This window comes from Pinus tabuliformis, chromosome 4_1 (assembly GCF_031772625.1).
Source record: "Pinus tabuliformis cultivar Carrire ecotype Pingquan chromosome 4_1, CPIR1, whole genome shotgun sequence".
Lineage (NCBI taxonomy): Eukaryota > Viridiplantae > Streptophyta > Pinopsida > Pinales > Pinaceae > Pinus > Pinus tabuliformis.
The window spans coordinates 808373508-808395939 of record NC_142303.1 but is presented as its reverse complement, the minus strand read 5'-3'; the positions used below and the strand labels follow the sequence as shown (position 1 = coordinate 808395939).

Here is a 22432-nt window from a genome sequence, read left to right as displayed (position 1 = left end):
TGCACATGATGGATATGCGATGTTGTGTGCATATGGTGTTGTGCACATGTAGGATATGTAGTGTTGTGTACATAGGGTGTTGTGTACATTTTGTATATGTAGTGCTATGTACATATGGTGTTGTGTGCATGTTGTACATATCATACTATATATATATATATATATATGGTGTTGTGGGCATGACTATACATGTAGTGTTGTGTGCACATGGTGTTGTGTACATGTGGTGTTGTGTGCATGTCATGCATGTGGCGCTGTGTACATGTGGTATCGTGTACATTCCATGCATGTGGTGCTATGTACATGTGGTATTATGTACACATTGTACATGTGGTACAATGTACATGTGGCATTGTGCACAATTTGTGCAGGTGGTGCCATGTACATGTGATGCTATGCACATGATGTGCAGGTGGTGCTATGTATAGGTAGTGCTATGTACATGTTGTACATGTGGTATTGGTGTACCTATTGTATTATGTGCATGTCATACATGTTGTGTTGTGTGCATGTTGTACTAGGTATGCACATTGTGTGGTCATGGTATCATGACACGTGTATTCATTGTGTTGTGCTCTGTGTATGTATATGTATTGTGTGGTGGTGTACACTGGATGTAGGTGTATGTATTGTGTTGTGTTGTACATTGGGTGTAGGTGTATGTGTTTTATGTTAGGTGTAGGTGCATTTATTGCATGGTGTTATATGTCGTGTGTGGTTGGATGTGTGTGATGCACACTATGTGTATGTGCACATGGTTGAGAAGAAGGAATTGGGTGCTTGTCAGGCATGGCAACAGATCTGGAGTACGTATGGAATAAGGAAAAAGGTAGAAGCTAAGGGTTGATTAAAGGATAAGTATAAATATTTTATTTCAGTTTTATTATGCACGTGATTTATGATTCTGGTCTATGATGATTACATGTGATCTTTGATTCTGTCTTATGATGATTATATGTGATTTATGATTTGTCTCTATGATGGTTGTGTTTTGAGCTGCCTGGATGTGATATGTTTATACATGATGATTTTTTCAAAGATGCTAGTTTGACTTGTTGTGATAGGAATTAATCAAGGTTACAAGTGTACCTTATTGACGAGCTACCAATGAGGTATGATTTGAAGTTATTTCAATTTATTTTAACTCTAATGGAAGTTACGTGCTTGGTATAGGAAGCACAGAAATGCCAGGTTGGGTGGTTGAAATCAACTGCAAGAATTAACAACAACAACAATGAAAGAAATTGAAACATGCAACAATATGATGGTAAAGTGCTTCAGGAGTAGGTCCATTGTGGGACACTGGTACCCAATAGTGTCCATTGATTTCCATGAGCATGCTATGACTAGTATTATGGTTTTGCGGCAAGTATATGCCTTAACTGTTTGACCTTCTGATGCAACGAAGACTTTTGAAGGGATGGATCGCCCGGGATAGGGGATGTTGGGGAACTTGGAAGGTGAGTGACTACACTGAAGGAGTGGACTAGATTTCCCATCAGACTGTGTAGCAAAGAAGTGAAAGTCGAGGATATATTTGTTTTAGTCATGATCATTTCCAAATGAAATCAGATGCACATTGTGAGTGCACCCTGGAACAATGAACTAGTGACTATTCACTAAGAGGACAAGTGGCACAAGATTATAGCGTTGGATATTGGATGCAACTTTGACTTTGACAGTGGATTCTAGACTTCCTGGGAAGGAGGTGAATCCTGGTATTACTTGACGGTGGAGGTGTGAGCCTCTAGATTCCCTTGTTGAGGATGCAGGCATTGCATCCTTTTATTTGTTGGTTGAGTAAATGTGCATATGTGTACATGTGTTTATTATTGTAAATACTGTATCGAGCTAGATTTCTAAAGGTCCATAGACATTATGATTATTTGTTGGGTGAAGCAAATGTCTATGTGTGTATATGTGGTTATTATTGTAAATACTGTAATGAGATATGTTATAAAGCTCCAGTAAATTGTATGTTTGTCATGTTTTAGTAGATGATCATTGTAAATACTACAACAAGCTATGTTATAAAGCTCCATGGGTAGTTTTTTTTGTTTAAGTATTTTTATTGGTTATAGGTGTCATTGAACACCGAGGAAGGTTTTCCCCCGGGGGGTTTCTATAACATACATGATTTAAAATCCATGTAGATATATATATATATAAGGCCATGGTGATGGGACACTTATTCCAAGCTAAATGATGGTCATTGTAAATACTGAAACAAGCTATGTTATCAAGCTCCATGGGTAGTATGTTTTTTTTCAACAGTCTTGTTGGTTATAGGTGTCATTGAACACCGAGGAAGGTTTTTCCCTGGGGGGGGTTTCTATAACAGCCCTGGTTAAAAATCCATGTAACTATATATATATTAGGCCATGGTGATGGGACACTTATTCCAAGCCGAATGTTGGGTAAAAAATCCTAGTGGGTGTTCATTTGGTTTATTATGGCTAAGAAAATTGGCAAAGGCAAGGGAAAAGGCGATGGAAAGTAAAAATGGCATTTTTGGCACATTTATTTATGAAAATAATGGAAATTAGGAGAAAAAGGAGGTGAAAGGTCACAAGTTGCATGCGAGGACGAAAATGAAGGAAAATAATGGAAAATTAAGAAAATAGAGGCCTATTTTATAAAAAGGCTTCTGAGGATCAGTTGACAGGCTCTTTCTTAAGATTTTTCTCAGGTTTTGCATTGGATCAAGAAAGGAAAGGAAGGCAAGAGGAAGGAAATAGAAAGCAAGGAAGAGCAAGATCAAACAACTATAGTAGTATTATTTGCAGATATCAATTTTCATGTGTATTTCCTTGCTAGATTTGGCATGCATGGTATTACATGTGGTTCTTTTGCTATTATGGCATGGGTTTTACTAGGTGTGATAGTGTTTTCATCCTACCCTTGCCATTTTCAGATAGCCATGGTGTGATGGGGTTCTCATGTTTTTGTTGAGTTGTATTGCCAGATGGATTTGAAGCTGAGTGAGGTGGATCTATGAATGATAGAGCACATTGCCTAGTGATCCCTGAACCAGACTATGGATCACTGTAAAGCCACTAGCCTAGTGACCCCTGAGACAAATTGTGGGTTGCAGTAAAGCCAGGATTATGATGCCTCATTGGGCCTACGAATCCTTGCTGATGAATAGCAGGATAGACGATAAATCCAAGAGGTGATTTTCTCTTCGTTGGGCCTAGTAATCCCAAGTTTTGGATATGCAGTAAAGCCTTGAGAGTGGGTCTCAGTTTAGGGCCTAGTGATCCGGGTTTGGATCGTTGTAAAGCCTGAGAGACTAGGAGATAGGAAAATACTTGACAGTGTAGATGGAGAAATCTGGTAGCATCCATTCTTGTTTAGCCTAATGATCGGGTGGAGATCACAGTAATGCCTGTTATTACATGTTCATTATGTTTTCCTAGTGATCCATGATGGATTACGGTAAATCTTGGTTTCTATTGATGAGGGTGAGGTGGTTTAGCCTCGGGATGCCCTGGTAGGTTCTTTTGTTTTGAGTCCCACATTCATGTTTGGAATATGGCATGGGGGTGAATGGCTGAAGAGATATTTGGCTCAACCATTTTATGGTCGGGTGGAACATGGTAATCCCATCCCGAGTTTGGATTTTGCATCATTAATGAAGGGTTATTTCTCCTTGTATTTCTATGAGTATTATATAAATTTATATGTGGATCATGTGGTTGTGATTTCATTGGTATTTCTACTACTATTATGCAGGTTATATATGTGTTTCATGACAGTGGCTATGTATGGCTCTCATCATGTTTTTACTTGTAATTGAATGGACAATGTATCTATGACCTAATAGATGATAATGTAGCAAATGATATGAGGGAAAAATGGTTCCTAGCAATCCTTAGATAAGTATGAGATCCCTATGCTTAATTCTTTTGTTTACACCTGTAGATTACATGTTTGTGATATGTTTAAAGAAATGCATGTCATGGTGATGTTCAACAAAATCCCTGTTATTCTATTATTCTGGAGATGTCATGAAATTCTAAGCAGTTACCTGGGTTTTGGGCCTAAAAAAGTGGCTTAAATCCCAGGGATGCTAGCATAGAACTGGAAAAAATATTCCCTAGATGTTGGCATGCCTATAGCATGAGAGCGTCCAGAGCCTCCTAGACGCTAGAAGGCCTATAACATGAGAGCGTCCAGAGGTTAAGTGATCAAAAAATTCAGTGGGACCCAGGGGCAAGCTGCCTGAAATGTTGGGATGGTTCTCAGTTTTCCTGTAACTGATGTGGAAGGATTGTAGTGTTTTCATCGATTCCATTTTCTTAAGGTTATATAGGAGGTCAAATCTGATCATAGTAGTATCTCGTCGCATGTTTACCCCGGTTGGCCGGTTACTTGCATAAATGTGGGAGGAGGGTGCTACAATACCCCTCTTGATGCAAAGTTAATGTCATGGTGGGACTATCAACTCACAACCACAGTACTAAAAAAAGTGAAACTTGAATGTTTAGAGGAAGCCTTTAAAACATCTCATTGGATAGTGCGAATTTACAAAGATAGGCCACCATATTTCTACCATGCCATGGTAGACCAACAAGTGAATTATTTTGAGGTACATTTCCTAGCCCAAACATTGTCAGCTTCACAGTTGGACCACAAGCATTATAGGGTATCTTTGTCCTTGAACCCTTTTTCATCATGGTTATGGGTCACCCACAAACCCAAGGTTATGGCTCAACTGCACAAAACCTTTGTCGTCAAATTCCATTTGCAGGCAAAACATTATCGGTATCACAGTTGACCCACAAGAATTACAGGGTATATCTATCCTCAAACCTTCATGTATCGTGGTTATGGGTCACCCACAAACCCACGATTACGGTTCAACCACACAAAATCCTTGCCATTGAAGTCCATTTTCTAGGTCGCATAGTGTCAGTATCACAGTTGGTCCCCAAGCATTATAGGGTATCTCTATCCTCGAATCTTCGTTCATCACGATTATGGGTCAACCACATAAAATACTTCTCTTCATCGACTCATAATCAACAAAAATTCTTAGGAGGTAACTTTATGAAATGGGGACCATTGCTTCTAAGGGGGGAGGATTGATATGAATCAAAAGTGGTATTTACCCATGGTGTCCACCCATGGTAACCACCCATGCTATTGTAATTCAAGAATGCTATAAATAAGGGCTTCATTTTTTAAAAGGACATATTCGTACACCACAATGTAGTTGTAGTTATTTCTCATTACTCTAATAAATAATTTTTTTTCTTCTTCTTTTCTTTAGGCGTTTCAGTTTCTCATATCTTAGCCCCCCCAGGATCCAAATTAGACCCTTAATACAATTTAAACACCATCCATTTATATTTTAATCATGGTACCATCCAATAAATACTCCCTCGTAGTGAGATTAATACTATGGAACTTCCCTAAACAATTTATGGTAAGCCCCATCTATAATCATTACTTGAAACTTTGTTTCTAGATATAGAAAGAAATTTAGAAGCTTCACTAATTTCTAATTAATGAAGTTATTGGTACTAGTAAAATCAATCAACATTGTTAACTTTCTACTTTTGATATATATTTATGTATTGAAGGCTTTAAAAGTATTGATGTTAGCCAATGGAGGACAAGTTATGGTTATAATAGTGTCTTTTAGTTGTAGTTTTGTGGTGGTTCAAATTGTTGATCTTCTCCTTTTTCATAGTTTACATAGAATAATTTCTTCCTATTACATTTATTCTCCTTACTATACTTGTTGTCACAGTTTAAACATAGTCCCTTTTCCATTCTATCATCCATTTGTTGAGGTTTCAACCTTGTAGGGTGAGGGAGGGTAGGAGAGGGAATGTTATGCTCTCTATAGTTGTTAATGGTCACTCTTCTAGTAGCCATATTTCTACTTTCAACTTTCCAAGGTGAATTTAAAGCATACTCAATGGATTTAGGTTCAAAGAGACAAACCTCATTATTGAATGCTCTCCTTTAAAGTTCTCATAAGAGATCCAACAAATTATATTTTGGAATGTTCTTTACCTTGAGACTCAGATTGTGCATTTTTTGTATATTATTTGTAATTGGACCTCCTTGATGTAGATTTATCAATTAACTAAAGAATGCTTTTCTATTAATATCACCATAATATTCCCTTAATTTTTCCATGAAAATGGACCAAGAGGAAACAAAATCATATTTTCATTCATAAATTCATTGGTACATAACAAACTGTTATAGACATTTTTGTGCCTTGCATCACTGAGCATGAAATGTCAATAATCAAGGGATCCAAAGTCCCTAAACATGTTGTTCCTACCCCTAGAGGAACAAGGCCAGCAAACCACAGCACTTAACAAAAGTTCTCCACCTGAAAACACTCAAAAACAAGGCAATTCTGGATCATGTCAACTGCTCCACTGAGCATCTGCGCTGAATGTCAACTGCTCCACTGTCTACCTGCGTTGAATGTCAACTGCAAAGAAGGCTACCTGCGCTGAGCGAGTTTGGACAAGTGGCAGAGTCATTTCTCAAGGTGTCAATGCCCAGGAAGCTTCCAAAATGACACTTGGATTAGGGAATTCGACTAGTGATGAGTAAGAGGTTCCAAATCTCCAAGTGGACTCAAGAACTGAAGTGGGAGAGGACACTAGTCAGTCTCAGACCAGTCTCAAGCTGACTCATCCTCTCTCCAATAACCCTATATATAGATCTCTTCTACATGAGATCAGGGAGGCTGGAATTTGGTATTTGCAAAGAATTGTTGTTGGTTTGTGGCTAGAAATATTGGGTGTGTTATGCTTTGAAAGGAGCTGAAGAAGGAATTCCATTCTGCTGGGAAGGAGACGCTGGGTTGGAGCCCTATGGGTTGTATCTCTTCCTGAACCCTGTTACTTTCAATAAAGCTATCTTGATTCTTTCCTATATGCTGGTGTATTTTGTGTAATTGCATTAGTATATTTGATTTACTTCTAATCCGGAATCATTTATGAATATGTATATTTGCCTTTGTATTGTGTTCTTCTCTTGTTGCAAGTAGCTGTTCTCTTGTCATAGGTAGTTGTTCTCTTGTGATCTCGTGGGATTCAAGTAGCTGTTCTCTTGATCGAGCGAGGAGGCAAGTAGTTGTGGACACACAAAGAGAAGAGGATCTAGTTCGAGGGACAACTGGAAGATAACGGTAAGTCTGCCGATCTCCTCTCTTTCATATTTCATAAAGGAAGAAATCATGATAGTTGTATTCGTTTGTTGCTAAGGCGCTATCACACCTTAGGTGGATAGGATCGTCCTAAATAGGCATTTTTCCCCACAACAAATTGGCGACTCTGCTGGGGAGATACTTGTTTATTCATTTCATTTGTGTTTCCGTCATTTGTTTACTTCATAGACTTGACAGTGACTCTTGAACTGCATCTTTCCCGGATGCAAAGTAAAAGTTGCTGCTTTGATCCAGTATGTTGGACTTGTCTATGATTTAAACTAGATCCACAAATGATTTGATTGATCCTTGTGATAGTCTTTAGTACCTTATCAAAGCATCCCTTTGTTTATACCTTGCTTGTGTTTCTGATTTGGCCTGAAACAGTTGATTTTTGAGCATTTTGTGACCCAGAAACCAAGGGAAACGAGAGTTTCTCTCTTCAGCGCAGGCACTGTGAAGGCAGTCTGCATTTCAACGCAGGTCCCGAAGGGGCTACCTCCGCTGAATGTCAAATTGACAGTGTTGGACCTGCGCTGAACCAGTGTGGCCTTGTGCAGCTGGGGTTCTTTGTCCTTTTTTGCCCTGTTTTGATCTCCGTTTTTGCAGCCTTTAACCAAGTATAGGTGCTAGTCTGATAAACCTTTTCTTTGCCTGAATTCCGCCCCAATTTTTGTACAAAAATATTGTGGATGTTTTTATGTGTTTGTGGCGTCATTTACAGTCTTCCTTTGCATGAGTAAAGTAGTCTTTCTGTAGCCTTTGATTCAGATCTGATTGAAAGTGATCTTAGAAGAGAGCTCATTGGCTGTTTGTTCAGATTGATTATAGTTTTACTTTTGCTTATTGGTTTGAATTTGTTCTTTTCAAAGTATCAAAACAAGTCTTTATTTCGAAAATCGCAAAGTGATTGTAATCTCTTCTACCCTTGTTGATTTCGAAGAAAGTGAACTTGTTTATTTTGATCATTGTAAAAGCAAATTCAAAGTTGTGCAAAAATCTTTCTTTGTAGGCATTTATACTAAGAAAGTGAAAAAAAACACCTGCATTGTGCATTTTGCATTTGATAAGTTTGCATGTTGGATTTAGGGAAAGTGCATTAGAGTGTGCTGATTGCTCTTTGAGAAAAGATAGTCGCTCTCTTTTCCCTTAGTAGCTAGGATTTTCAAAGTTGAAAGATTGTAAAGCTTGCTTATCATCTTAGACTGCATTTAGGAATTTGTATCATACATCTCGTGGTGAACCTTGAAAGGCAAACTTTAAAAAGATCAACCTAAAATAAACTGAATGAACCTAACAACGCTTTGTAACATAACGCACAACATAGAGGTCTAGGCTAGAGACGTGTTCCGGCGTCGTTAAACATAGTGACTGTCGATCTCGAAGAAGGTGGGTGATTCCTCCTGAGAGTCGGTGGCACTAATACGGATTGTGCTCCCACGTACCGTCGCGTATATATTGGGAGACCCCTATAGGCATATATCTTTTATCCTTAGGAAGCCGTGTCGGCCGCCCTACTGATCGCAATGCAGTGAACACAGCATTCACGAAGATCGACCAACCGTACCGTAAAAAGTATTCTGTGGTTTTGCGAAAGGTTTGGCACACCCTCTGCCTAGATCTCCAGAGCAGTTCCTTTTGGCCTTTTTCAGACTCTATAATAGAAAAAGTCCATCCGAGCATTTGTCACTTCGGGCTCGTTAAAACATCGAAGGAGACTAGAGTCATCTTTAGCTTTTTCTCGACTCTCTAAGTGAAAAAGCAAGTTGTGTCTAAAAGCGTCTAATAAAATTCATTCAGTTCGGAAACACAATTTTCCCCTTTTAATATTTTGGTTGATCGAGTAATCCGCAATCGTGGAAGAAATTCAATTGAAAACCCGTCGTTCGCAGAGGCTTACGAGTCAACCGTCTTTGTCTCCGGAATCGAAAACAGTACGGACAAAGCGAACTCGTTTAACCGGTTCAAAATCTCCTATAAAAGTTAGAACTAGTGTTCCAACTACATCTGAGATTCCGGTTACTCCAAACATTTCTGGAAACCCTGCCTCCATAGAAGAAGTTCAACAGCCACAGAGGGACAGTAATACTGATCCTAGTCTGGGGGCAAATACTTGTGTAACTGAACCAGTTCCATCTGTAACCGGTCCAGAGAGTTTTGTTCCTCAAACAACTGTCGCTGACGAAACAACCCCTTCTTCGGCACCAGAAATATTTTACGGACCTGACGGTCTTCCTCTTCCACCTGGTTTGATTGCGATAGAGGAAATTGCAGAGGATCCGCAAGCAAGTACTCCAACCCATTTTGGAGTCGGGGTCACTCTATTTCCTTCGTCAGAAGTTAATCCACCACAAGTGGAGGTTCCTGTAGAATCGCTAGGCAATCTATTGGATAGACTTAAAATGTCTGAACAACCGTCAACATCTAGGACTGTGTCAAACGACACAGCGACAACAGAAACCCCTGCCGTCACTCCAACAATGTTTGCCGGCATACCATCTGTCCCAACTAGCTCACAACCGCTAGAAGGAGTCCACCAAGGGACTATTTTGACAGTGTGGTCTGTTCCAGTTTGTTCATCCGGAGTAATATCCGGCAACTCTTATGTTGAGACTCGCCAAATTGATCCATTTGGAGGTCAATTTGGGCAATCCAGTCCCCAAGGACAATCAATCCCCTTGAGTTCCGGATTGCTACCGTATGGGGGGCAGTATGCCCTTTCATTACCCCTTCCGGGAGGGTACCCATACGGGAGTTCACAACAGTATTCAGGTTATACTGGGATTACATCAAGTGGTTGGATACCTATGCTACCTCAGCAACCAAGGGTTGTATATTCTATGCAACAGTGTGTACCTATGACGAACATCCCAACCACACCGGCTATTGTAACAGTGTCACAAGTTCAAGCGATGCCTGTTGCATGTCAACCTCAGATTTCTCAGGTTGTAATGCAACAGCCCCTTGACCATGGGTCACAACCACAATCGCCAACTGGTGGGGTGACATAGGTCCAAACGGGTACAATTACCCCACACCTTGGTCCAACGGTTAGCATAGCGCAACAAACCATGGCTTCACAGCCATGGCTAGTGCAGTACCAACAACCACAATTCCAACAAGTGTACCAAGGTTCTGAGCAGCAGATCTTTGCGAACAGTGGACAACCGTATATCCAAAACGGTCAAAACCAACCACTTTACAGTGGTCAAGTCCACCAACCGTATCAGTCATACCAACATCAATTACATTATGCTGGTATGCAAAGGCCCACTGCTCAAGCGATTCCATCGTACCCCGGTTATGCTTCACCAAACCTGAATCAACAGTTACCATTCGTGGCAACTTTAGAGTTACCCGATTTACACCGGTTAACAAACGATCCGATTGCTTACGCCCCTTGGTGGCCAGCGATTCCTCACAAACTTCCATCTGACATTCCTAAATTCAATGGAAATCCAGGTGAAGACCCATCGAATCACGTAATGACTTTTCATCTGTGGTGTTCGTCGAACACCCTAAACGACGATTCGATAAGGCTTCGCCTTTTTCAGAGGACATTGACAGGTCCAGCGGCTAAATGGTATATTGAATTACCTAGAGCCTCATTCGACAATTTTAGTTCCCTAGCCACGACTTTCTTAACCCATTTTCAATTACCGATAAGGTATGAAACGGGAACAGAAATATTAACCAACTTCAAGCAGGCAACTGCCACCCATATATCTGATCATATACATGAGTGGCGTCGTCGTCGTAGGATGGTGAAAACATACGTTCCCGATCAGTTGTTAGCTGAATGGTTTATAAAGTCGTTACTTCCTGCTATAACGGAAGATGTGGCGAAGGGGGGGGTTGTAACTGAGGAGCAAGTTATTGCTCGTGCACAATATCTAGACTTAGTATATACTCAGTCTGGCACGCTCTACGACAAAATACCCGACGCCCCTAGACCGGAATTTTCGATTCCTCCTCATCCAAAATCCAATAGTGACTCTCATGCCGGTGATGGCGTGATTGGCACGGCAAACGCGAAATCGATAAAGGCTTCGTCTAAAAAAGCCCGTAAGAATTCGGATCAAAATGCAAAAGATGAAATTCTTGCTTCGGAAGTAAATGTCGTATCAGCAGATAAAGGCAAAGAAACCAATCAACCAGGAAGCAAGAAGAAGAAAAACAAAGGGAAGAAGAAGAAACAGGGTGAATCATCTCCCGCAAAAAATTCTTCAAACCCTCCTGGGAAAGGGAAACTAAATTATCCATGTCAAATATGTGATGAAGAGGATCATTACACAAGGAATTGCCCATTCAAAGCTGAGTTGAAGAGGTTCTTTAAAAGTTCCCAAACCTCAGCTGTGTTAACTGATCCATTTCCCAACCAAGGTCAAAATCTGGTTGATAGTGGAAATGCTTCCCCGTCACAAGTACTTATGTTGTCGGTTTCAAAACAGCAGAATGATGCTTTGATTTCGACAAGGAACAAAGATTACGGGAATCCTCAGCTGTCGAACGACAAAAGTAAAGATCAACCAAGTAGTTCGACAACGACTTCGACAGAAGTTGTACCGCCCATCATTCCTGAATTAACAATAAAACCGCCAAAGGGAGTAGTACACAAGTCGACATTTAATCCTCGCGCCAGGGCGCAGCATTTAATCCTCGCGTAGTGGAAGATTTGGCCCAATCGCCATCCGCTATGTCGACTCTTGAAGTACTACAGAATTTCCCATCCCAAAGGCAGGCTTTGTTATCGACTATTGGTGGGGTTGATCCTAAGGATTCCAATCTTGTATCCTTTGATCACAAAGGATACGATCCTCAGTTACCAGCTCAACTAGCTTTCCTTATTCAAGTGAAAGCCCTCAACAAAACTGTTCACAGAACAATTATTGATGAGGGAGCATCTACATGTATTATGTCGATGAGTTGCTGGAAAACATTAGGATCTCCAACCTTGTCGTGATCTTCGACAACATTAAAAGCTTTCGACGGAAGGACTTATACCCCGTACGGTATCCTTAATAACTTGAAGGTTGAACTGGGAGGAAAAACAGTAGAAATTGATGTTGAGGTCATTGATGGAAATCTTGACTACAACATCCTACTGGGTAGACCATGGATCTATGCCATGGCAGCTGTTGTGTCGACTTATTTTAGGAAGATCGCATTCCCGTTTGAAGGAGGGATTACGGTCGTCGACCAACAGAACTTCCTCCCTAATGGTTCACAAGTTACAGGAAGCATTCCCATGATCCATGAGAGCAACCATTCGCTTCAAGATATCGGAGTAGGATTATTGAAAGACCCCACAATGATGGGAACTTTCGCGCTACCTCCTCCTATTTACATAGGAAATATACCGTTTGTAGCAACCTGCAATATGATATCTTCCACAAAGGTCGCAAAAGACAATGTCGACATGGACCATGCAATTGTTTTGCCCCCGAGCCCTTTAGAAATATTCTAGCAATCAATGTTTCAAGCATGGGAGGCGAACCCAAATCAACGCTCGTCAAGCGTTTGGGTAGATAGGTCTAAAGAATATGGTACCTCATTAGATCCCTGGTCGAAAGTACATGGGACTGACGAAGGAATCTTACAATCAATGCTGATTGAGGGGGCACCATGGAATGATCACCACCATCGTTCCCTTCTTCCGGAATATGAAGAAGATACTCAAAGTGACCTTTATCACCCTTTAGTTTTTGAATTCCTAACAAATACTGTAAATACGGTGGATTCCGAGCGAAACTTATCCAATATTGAAGAGACTATAGCCATAAATATCTCGACTAAAACAAATGTTGTAGAGAATATTTATGTCGGCAAAGGTTGTTCCCCTTCAGAACTGGAAATATATAACGCTCTTTTTCGCGAATTCAGAGATGTCTTTGCTTGGTCATATGATGAAATGCCAGGCATTGACTCGAGTATCGTTGAACATGAAATTAAAATGTATCCTGATGTCAAACCAGTAAGACAACGGCTTCGGCAGGTGCACCCCAAGAAAGCCGCTGCCATTAAGGCGGAAGTTGAAAAACTTCTCCATGCTGGATTCATCTACCCGGTTCCTCTAACCGATTGGGTATCGAATATTGTCCCTGTTATGAAAAAACAAGGGACGATTAGAGTGTGTGTCGATTATAGGGATGTAAACCAAGCTTGTCCAAAGGACAACTACCCTACACCCTTCATCGACCAGATAATTGATGAATGCGCCGGATGTGAAATCTTTTCATTTATGGATGGATTTTCCGGGTATAATCAAATAAATATCCGCCCACAGGACCAGTCAAAGACTGCATTTATTTGTCCGTGGGGCACATTCGCTTATCGAAAATTACCCTTTGGTTTAAAGAACGCAGGGGAAACATTTCAGAGGGAAATGAATTATGCCTTCCATGACATCAAGAACATCGTTCAACCTTATCTCGACGACCTTCCGGCTCATTCGCGAAAGCGGACTGATCATCCGCAGCATTTAAGAGCGATATTTCTACGTTGTCGACACTACAAGATAAGACTCAATCCACACAAATGTGTGTTTTGTGTCGGTTCTGGTCGTTTACTTGGCTTTGTAGTCTCTAAGGATGGGATTCGTCTCGACCCTTGCAAGGTTCAGGCAATCATTAATTTGCCTCCACCTTCAAATTTGCTTCAGATTCAGAAACTCCAAGGGAAAGCAAACTTTCTGAGGAGGTTCATTCCAAATTACACAGAACTTGCTAAAGGTTATACTCGTCTTTTGAAAAAGGATGTACCTTTTGTCTGGGACCAGGTGGCGCAAGCTTCCTTTGATTGTCTAGTAAAAGCATCATTAATGTACGCCCCGGACTATCAAAGAGATTTTAACCTGTATCTGGCTGCAGCAGATACGACCATTGCGATGGTTTTAGTTCAAGAAGTCGATGGAATTGAACATCCTATCTATTATTTAAGTAAAAACTTAAATGATACAGAAAGTAAATATTCTTATGTTGAAAAACTAGCGCTTGCAGCTGTTCAAGCGATTCAAAGGTTTCGACATTATGTCCTCTTTCGGAAAACTACCATTTTGTCAGATTGCAACCCCATGACTTATATACTATCGCGACAGTTGCTGGGGGGAAAATATTCAAAATGGATAGTGATCCTTCAAGAGTTTGATCTGGAATTTGTAAAATCCAAATCAAAGAAAGCTCTAGTTTTCGCAGAATTATTGTGCGATCTCCCATCGTCGTCCAACGATGAAACATCAGAAGAGTCAATCGTGGACGAAAGTTTGTTTCTGATATCTACAAGCGATGAGTGGTATGGAGATATCATAGTTTATCTCCAAACCCAAAAATTCAGGCCAAACACCTCTCACTCCGAACAAAAACGTATACGATACCAAGCAAAAGACTACATGATCGTCGGTGATACACTTTACCGTCGTGGTATCGATACAGTTATGAGGAGGTGCCTTACCCATGAAGAGGCCGAAAAAGCCCTGAATGAGTGTCATTCAGGCGCGTGTGGGGGACATCAATCTGGATATGCAACAGCACAAAAAATCTTACGAGCAGGATACTTCTGGCCAACCATGTTCAAAGATTGCATAATCGCAGTCAGAAGTTGCCATGCTTGTCAAATTTTTGATAGCAAAACCAAAAGATCGCCCACACCTTTACAGCCAATAGTTGCTGTTGGGCCTTTCGCCAAATGGGGCATCGATTTCATGCAATGTAACCCCACCTCGACCGGGGGGCATGGGTATATTATAGTCGCTGTTGACTATTTTACCAAATGGGCCGAGGCGATGCCTACATTGGATAACACTGGTGAAACAGCTGCCCTTTTCTTTTTCAATCATGTAGTCGCCAGGCTCGGCGTACCACAGGCTATAGTTACAGATCATGGATCGCATTTTCGCAATCACATGATGGTCGAATTAGCTGCCAAGCTAGGGCTATCTCACGACAGCTCTACCCCGTATTATCTGCAAGCCAACGGACAAGTTGAAGCAATCAACAAGGTCCTGAAGCGTATGTTGCAAAGGATGATTGGGGTTCATAAAAGAAGGTGGCACCTAATCCTGTACTCAACCTTGTGGGCTTACCGAACGTCGGTAAAGAACGCAACCGGGTTCACACCTTTTCAACTGGTGTATGGCCTGGAAGCAGTCTTGCCGGTCCAGTGCGAAATTTCGTCGCTTAAACTCGCGATTGATCTCCTCCCCGGAACTTCAGAAGAAGAGGCTCGTTTCTTGGAATTAATCCAATTGGATGAAACCCGTCGTGATGCCGCTTTGGCTAACGAAGCCCATAAGAAACGAGTCAAGGCTCAGTTTGACAAAAATGTCAAACCCCGTGTCTTCTCAGAAGGTGACTTGGTCTTGCTTTATGACCAAGAATCCGATAAATTGGGAGCAGGTAAATTTAATTCCTTATGGATGGGCCCCTATATTGTTAAAAGGGTGTTAGCAAAAGGAGCCTACGAGTTAATGGATTATGACGGAATTCCACTGGCGCAGCCCCGCAACGGGTTGTACCTCAAGCGTTACTATGCTTAATAGTAACATGCTTGCTTTTGCTGTATTTTGTTTTCGCTAAAGTATTTGTTCTGGTCGAGTGATCCCTTTTTCATTTGTTGCAGATGTCGAACCTTCTGGAGACATGTGTTGGATATGCCGACGGAGCGAGTCGTAGTTCGCGGAACCTATCCTCCGCAGCCTGGGCCATTTTTGATCCAAGCGGCGAGTTAGTAAGTTTCAGAGGTGTATGTATTGGGCAATCAACGAATAACATCGTTGAGTATAGCGCGTTGATAGAACTACTCTCTGATGCCATCACACGTGGCATATGCCGACTAATTGTCAGGCTAGACTCATAGCTCGTAATACTACAACTCAATGGTATACATTCCGTTCGCAACCCAGCTATTTATCGCATGTTCCTAAGGGTTAAGATTTTGGAAAGACAATTTGATTCAATTCAATACCAGCATATTTCCAGAAACTTAAACACATTAACCGACTCATTAGCAAATTATGTGTTAGATAGACATTTGCGACATTTATAAAAGAGACACATCATCAATGATTGTACATATGGGTCATATAACTCAACCAGAATAAAACTCGAAAATCAATATATATATATATAAGCTGTTCATCGTTCATACATAATGTTCTGTAACCAAGACAAAATCGGTCGTATGACCCAAAAACTCAAAAATGCTAGGGGGCACCCTAGCCTAGTGGTGCTCATGATAGCACGTCACGGCCTGTGCAATCATGCGCAAGAGACGAGTCCATCGTCTAGGCACACCAGTAGTATGTCGCTGCAGCTGTAAAGGTAACTCATCAATCCTCACATCAGAAATGCCGAGAGTAAGTCTCTCAACCTGCTCCTGCACAGCTGTAAGAGTCTCTGCCACATCAAGATCGCGGAGAATGACCCTCCCAGCAGTCTCCCCTGCTGGGGCAGCAACTGGCGCTTTCGGGCGAGCTGCTGGACGAACGGGACCAACATCTGCACGCACACATGAGTTTGATTAAAGTCTTGATAGAATAAAGCACAATGACATTATAAGTAAGAACAGTAAACAGTGATATGGTCAAAAGTTTTACCAATAGCGCCCCACTATTCGCCACCAGTTGAATACTTTCGGTTGGAGACACTCCAAGGCGTGTTGCACATAAGATCTGTTGGCAACATGTAGAGATGCGCTACCGGCCATCCTACCAATGGTATACAGAATGGACCTGAGAGACCTGTCAGTGATCTCACGGATAACCACCTTGCCGTCTCTGCTCGGCTGGGAACCTTCCCTGCAATACTGGCGGACATAATCTCTCACGGAGTCATTCCCCCGGGCCGAACCTGACAAAGAAATGGGGGCACCCCGCCTTGACAATCCAGTCAAGAAGTAAATGTCCTCTATGGTCAAGGGGATGGATTTTCCCCTATTCTGGAATACTTGGTTAATGGGATCCCAAGCATCAAGCATATACTGCAATAGAGAGATCTGTGCTCTCATGCTAGAGATACGGAAAAACTTCAGCAGGCCACAGTTCCGCAGCGCGTTCACCGTGACAGGGTCATGGAGGGCAATCATGTCCTCCTCTTCATGTTCTCGTTCTCGCCATGTAAGGGACATTTTGCTCAAAGATCCCTGCAAAACAAACAAGAGAAGGAGTAAGTTCCTAAGTTTGATGAGAAACTAGCAAAATTTCATCAAAAAATGTGCATAGAGCTGTTTTTCTGAGATCAGCGCAGTTGGAAAGTGTCCTACCTGCGTTGAAGGTCAAACTGCCTTAAGGCAGCTTGACATTCAGCGCAAGTTTCGAATGGACTGCCTGCGCTGATGCTAGAGCGCCCTAATGAAACCCCAGGGGCTCATGGGGGCAGGAAAACAGGCACAAAATGGGAAAAAGAAACCATGAAAAGAAAGAGCTAGAGTTTAGCTCCTACCTGGTCCAGACGGTGCTAAAAATCGTTCGCAGAATCTCCCGAAATCAGCTGGTGAAAATCAAGGGGGAAGAGGCACCTCCAGAGCTCCAACAAACCAAATTCAAATGAAATGGTAAAATGAGAGGTAAAAACACCTTTTAATAGCTTTTTACGTAGTTCAAAGCGAAATATTAGGGTTATGATCTCATTTTCATGCAAATATTATTCATTTCTAACAAAGTTTGTTGCAACAATTGAGAATGTAGTACTATCCTTGAAAAGAGAAAAACTATTTATGATAAAAATCAAAATTTTGACTATATGTTCGAGCAGTTTTAGCATAAAGTTCATGCTCGTTGAAAAATAAACGCAAGATCCGAGCAATTTTAATGCGGTCTTCATGCTCGTTAAAAAATAAATATAAGCAGTGAGCAATGTTTCCTCCAGAGTTTAAGCTCATTTTTAAATAAAAAATGAACCTATCCCGGTAAATAACCGCTGTGATCGTAAATTTATCAGCCATAAAAGCCTTGGTCGTGTTTGCACCTGCCACCTCCATTTTCATTTGGCCGATCGTTCACCTCCATATGATTGTTTACCCATTTTGAGGAACAGCTGCGAAGAGTGATTTCACCTAGCCATCCTTGTGACACTGCCGTGATTGGAAAATTCCAACCTGTACCTGGAATCAGTTGCTATCCCTGTTTATCACTCGTTCCTCAAAAGACGAGTCTTCTTTAAGCTCTTTTCAACTGACTCGTAAAATATGAAAAGATTGCCGAGTTTTGGCCTTCCATCTCGTTAAAGGACCGGAAGAGCTATCCCTCCTCTAGATTTTAATCTTTTTGGACCTGAGGGATTATTCCACAAAAAGGTCGAGCGCTTGTTTTATTTGGCTCGTTAAAGTTATTGAAAACTCATCCCTTCTGTATTGTTTTATACTTTTTCGGACTTAAGGTATTAGATGACGAAAAAGGAATTTTGGAGTTAACTTTACGTACCTTTTCAGACTCTCTAAAAATGGAAAGGATCGAGTTATCCTTGTCGTTAGACTCGTTAAAATTATTAAATAGCGACAAACTTGTCTTTAGACGAGAACGAGTTTCACTATCGCTAGGCTTGTTAAAACATAGCGATGGGCTTGCCCGAAGGGAAGGTTATAGAACGAGCATATGTTATCCTCCTCAAGCTTGACAAAAATAAAGAGGTACTGGTCAGCAATGACTGGAGAAAAATTGGGAAAAATCAAGAAAACTTTGATGGTAGCAGGTCGCTCTTGAAAATGACACTTTTCCTCCGTATCACATTCGGGTTGGGTTGTTTCATTCACCGGTCACATCACCATGGTCTTTCCATACCATCCATATTTGGGGTAATGCTACCGATCCATCGCATCAGTGTCGCCATATGTTCAAGAGAAGTCATTCAGAAAGAGTCAACCGGGTCCCATCCACTGCCATACATTATCCTTCATCCATTCATGACCGCCACCCTGAATCATATGTCACAGATTGTTTTCACCTCCATTAAAATCATTAGCTCCGTTCCATGTCACTGATGTGGGATTCATTAAGGCCCTCCTTTGACGGATCGCTCCTTGTCGACATCAGCTCATTATCCAAGGAGTTGATCTAGGAACACCCCTTTCAGTACTTTGAAGCTTGCATGCCTCAATGGCAAGTTTCTCACTTCCGGCGATAGGTATACATCAATGACCTTCGACCAGAAGATTTTGCGTGGTGTTCGACGCCAAGTCCTTTATTCACACCACGTGAATTGTACTGCAGTACCTTGAGGGTCATTATCATTATCGGTGATTCCTCTCGCGCTTGTTAACGGTTTACATCATTGACCGATAATCAAGCGATGTCTTTCCATGTTCGACTTCAGCGCAATTCTCACATGGATCGACTTGTACTTAGAGTGAAGATCGAACGAGTTTGAAGACCCTGGATCTAGTTTCATCCATCCGGGCTGTGATATATATTCAGGAAAAATAAAGACATTTGACATGTACATCATTGCAGCAGATGATCATCCTACTCAAAGGATGATAATTTCACCAAAATTATCAGTCTACCATCAGACGATCGTCTGTTCCATGTACAAAAATGAATTTATAAAGTTGAGCATGGGAATGCCCGCCTCAGCTAGATCATGAAAGCAGTATGAATCATAATGTATTGTATTGTATTTTATTACAGGTCTCCTCCCAGCAGATGGATGAACTTCGGACCCTCCTGGATAAAGCATTTCACCCGATAAACGGCCTCATACTTTAGGGGGCAACTGTTATAGACATTTTTGTGCCTTGCATCACTGAGCATGAAATGTCAATAATCAAGGGATCCAAAGTCCCTAAACATGTTGTTCCTACCCCTAGAGGAACAAGGCCAACAAACCACAGCACTTAACAAAAGTTCTCCACCTGAAAACACTCAAAAACAAGGCAATTCTGGATCATGTCAACTGCTCCACTGAGCATCTGCGCTGAATGTCAACTGCTCCACTGTCTACCTACGTTGAATGTCAACTGCAAAGAAGGCTACCTGCGCTGAGCGAGTTTGGACAAGTGGCAGAGTCATTTCTCAAGGTGTCAATGCCCAGGAAGCTTCCAAAATGACACTTGGATCAGGGAATTTGACTAGTGATGAGTAAGAGGTTCCAAATCTCCAAGTGGAAGCAAGAACCTCCAAGTGGACTCAAGAACTGAAGTGGGATAGGACACTAGTCAGTCTTAGACCAGTCTCAAGCTGACTCATCCTCTCTCCAATAACCCTATATATAGATCTCTTCTACATGAGATCAGGGAGGGTGGAATTTGGTATTTGAAAAGAATTGTTGTTGGTTTGTGGCTAGAAATATTGGGTGTGTTATGCTTTGAAAGGAGCTGAAGAAGGAATTCCATTCTGCTGGGAAGGAGACGCTAGGTTGGAGCCCTATGGGTTGTATCTCTTCCTGAACCCTGTTACTTTCAATAAAGCTATCTTGATTCTTTCCTATATGCTGGTGTATTTTGTGTAATTGCATTAGTATATTTGATTTACTTCTAATCCGGAATCATTTATGAATATGTATATTTGCCTTTGTATTGTGTTCTTCTCTTGTTGCAAGTAGTTGTTCTCTTGTCATAGGTAGCAGTTCTCTTGTGATCTCGTGGGATTCAAGTAGCTGTTCTCTTGATCGAGCAAGGAGGCAAGTAGCTGTGGACACACAAAGAGAAGAGGATCTAGTTCGAGGGACAACCGGAAGATAACGGTAAGTCTGCCGATCTCCTCTCTTTCATATTTCATAAAGGAAGAAATCATGATAGCTGTATTCGTTTGTTGCTAAGGCGCTATCACACCTTAGGTGGATAGGATCGTCCTAAATAGGCATTTTTCCCCACAACACAAACTAATCAATTTCTAAACACAAAGATGTAAGAGTTACCATTTTTAAAGTGGGAACTTGGTGTATGTCAAAGGCTTCCTCCATTTTGAATATCCATGTTATAATATCTTACCATCAAATTTCCTCATATCAACATTGGGAATTAATTAGTTCCTTTGTGTCGAGTTAAACCCTTGATGATCAGGATCTTGGAGTGATGAATTTTTTTATTATAGGACTCAATCCTCATGTCATCCACATTTTTTTAAATATTCCCAAAATGATACTGGTGTTTTCTATCCCCATTTTCAATATTTCCTTGCATCCCAATATCACCTTTAAGGAACCTCTCATTTAGGGTATGCAAGATCGTAGCTGATATGGAATTTAATAATTTTTTATCTTTGGTTATTTTGCATTTGTATTTTATCAAATTAGACTTTTTCACTGAAATATCACTCAATTCATTAAATTGATTCTCCAATTTAGAAAATTGGTTTTGTATATCTTCACTTTTTTCACGAGTCATGATTAAATTCTTCGGAGGTTAATTGATGTATGTTTTGAAATAATTTTTATCAGATATGAACAATAATATTCATCTATATTTATTGTATTTTCCACACTTTTGAATCACCCAAAACATATCTTCCAATCATATTTATGTCAATTGTATGTTTTTTTTTTTTCTGAATAATACTATGCTATTATATTACAAAAAAGGCAAAAATTACATCATCTTTGGTACAACAGAGCTGTGGCTCTGTGAATCCTGTCGAAAGACTGACAGTAAGCTCAGGACTGATCATTCCAAAAATACATAAGACCGACACTTTGAACCAGATCGACATTCATGAGACCAAAATTCATAAGACCGACATTGGACAAACATGTTTAGCCGAAACTGTAACACATAAGGACTGGAACAACTGTGGATAGCCGTCACTATAACAGAGAAGGACTGTATTACATAAAGACAAAGACCGGATGCACGTAGGATAGCGGTGAGAGCAGATATTGAAAAACAAAAATCCTTCTTCAGAGACCTAGTCATCCTCAGAGGTGTGCGGCGCATCCTCCGTTTTGCATCTGGGAGGCATGTGGATGTCCGGTTCTGTAGGAATGTTGTGCTGCACAGGAACACTTGGGCCTGCCCCCGGGTCTGGGGAGAAGCTGTCTTGAATAGGGCGCAGCATATCGACAGCAGGAAATTGCATATCAATTGAAGGTGCCAACCCAGGATTCCGCGGGGGGCTGGCATGCATAGCATCATCTTCACCTCGAGGATTGCTGCAGTGCTCCACAGAAACTGAAATGAAGAAAGTAGAATTTGACAAAGTGCAAGGTATACGATATCTCACCATGGGATGCTCAGAGTGCCCACAATCCATAATCTCTCTGTGTTCCGCTGCTCTGCTTCCGCCAACTGCCCTTCCTCTGGAACGCCGACGGTCGGAAGAAA

The 22432-nt window shown here is 41.1% G+C and overlaps 1 pseudogene; it reads left to right on the top strand.

Moving 5' to 3' along the window:
- The window catches only part of LOC149178690 (uncharacterized), a 40702-nt pseudogene extending 18793 nt beyond the window's left edge, over positions 1–21909 (top strand).
- The last annotated feature ends 523 nt before the right edge of the window (positions 21910–22432 follow it).